We start from the raw sequence: 2,177 nt of genomic DNA, 5'->3' as shown, positions 1-2,177 counted from the left end.
AAATTTTGCATTTCCTTTGGAAATCAAGGTCCCAGAGTCTGGAGGAAAAGAAGAGAGGCACTTCATCCACGTTGCTTGAAGTCCAGTGTAAAGTTTCCACAGTCAGTGATGGTTTGGGGTGCCATGTCATCTGCTGGTGTTGGTCCATTGTGTTTTCTGAGGTCCAGGGTCAACGCAGCCACATACCAGGAAGTTTTAGAGCACTTCATGCTTCCTGCAGCTGACCAACTTTTTGGAGATGCAGATTTCATTTTCCAACAGGACTTGGCACCTGCACACAGTGCCAAAGCTACCAGTACCTGGTTGAAGGACCATGGTATCCCTGTTCTTAATTGGCCAGCAAACTCTCCTGACCTTAACCCCATAGAAAATCTATGGGGTATTGTGAAGAAGAAGATGCAATACACCAGACCCAACAATTCAGAAGAGCTAAAAGCCACTATTAGAGCAACCTGGGCTATCATAACACCTGAGCAGTGCCACAGACTGATCGACTCCATGCCACGCCGCATTGCTGCAGTAATACAGGCCAAAGGAGGCCCAACTAAATACTGAGTGCTGTACATGCTCATACTTTTCATGTTCATACTTTTCAGTTGGCCAACATTTCTATAAATCCTTTGTTTTTATTGGTCTTCAGTAATATTCTAATTTTCTGATATGATGAATTTGAGATTTTCATTTGTTGTCATTTGTAATCATCAAAATTAAACAAAATAAACATCTGAAATATATGAGTTTGTATGTAATGTATGAATATAATATACAAGTTTCACTTTTTAAATGGAATTACTGAAATCAATCTACTTTTTCATGATATTCTAATTTTATGACCAGCACCTGTGTATATATATAAAATCTTTTTTTTTATGTACAAAACTATGAAAAAAATCTGACTATATCAGGAAATAAAACAGCGTGAAAGGCTATAAGGAGAGCAGAGACAGAGGACACTCCGAGTTTACTGAAGAAAACCTGCTATGGACCAGGTTAGATCTGGGAGAATGTTACTATGGTGACTGAAACAGAGGTTGAATAAACTCTTTGTGAAACAGAAAAGTCAGAGTTTCCCTGTTTTCAAGTTTAGATAACTAGTTTTCGGTAAATCTGTTCCATGAAACGGACCCCTGGGGTATTCAAAATGCTTTACTACACATTACTATTTTTACCCGCTTTAGAGGATGAAGAGTATTTAAATTTTCCCACCTTTTTTGGAGGGATGATCAGAGGAACAATAGCTTTTTAGAAAAAGCTTTAAAGGATGGTCTCCAAAGCAAATAACACAGAAGAGTAAAAAAGTTTGGTTAAGCTTCATGTAAATATGGATCCTCCACACCCACATACATACAGTCTTTCAAATATCTCAGAAACCAACAACAAAAAGAAAAGTCCACACAGTTTTTTAAAAAAATAGCGAAAAGATCTTTGTACACTTGGACACAACAACTGGTGACATGTTCCCAAACCACATATTCTGCTCTCAGACATGAGGTTGCAAGCTACAGTGAGTGCTTTTTTTCCCTTTTTTTTTTTTTTTTTTTAAAAAACAGATCATCACAGTAGTTCAAATAAAATGGCTCTTTTTTTAAATAAATAAACAGAAAAGCCTTTGTTTACAGGACTTTGAGTCAATACGGTTTAAAAACAGAGAGTACAGCAGTGGTTGTTTTTAGTCCTACAGAAAATAAATACAGAAGAATAAAACAGGTTTAACACATAAGGACTGAAAGTTTAAAAAAACAAACTCCTATAAGCACAGAAATACAGCGCTAGCAGGTACATGCATGCTTTGGTCATTTGATTATTATCAGAAACAAATAAAAGCAAACTTGATTTCTTTCTTAAATACAGTCTTTTCCTCTCTGAGCTTTATAAACACAGGTGGATTCCTGAAGGGGATTTTATTTAACTGATAAAAAACAAAGTTGACAACCAAAGACTTATTTATATCAAAAATTGGTCATTCTTTTTGCCTGAGACCATGATTTTGTCCATTTGTTTCATAAAAAACAAACCAATAGATCCAAATTTCCCATAAAAAAACAGATTTTTATTTAGGGTGAATTTATTTCCAAAGCAGACAGAAATAAATGATTAGTCTGCTTTTTTTATATCAAAATATGAAAGATCATTATGTAAAGCCATTATTTAAGCCATTATTTAGCAGATTTTATTAT

Source organism: Cyprinodon variegatus, unplaced genomic scaffold (assembly GCF_000732505.1).
Source record: "Cyprinodon variegatus isolate N-32 unplaced genomic scaffold, C_variegatus-1.0 Scaffold193, whole genome shotgun sequence".
Taxonomy (NCBI): Eukaryota; Metazoa; Chordata; class Actinopteri; order Cyprinodontiformes; family Cyprinodontidae; genus Cyprinodon; species Cyprinodon variegatus.
This window is presented reverse-complemented; position numbering follows the sequence as displayed.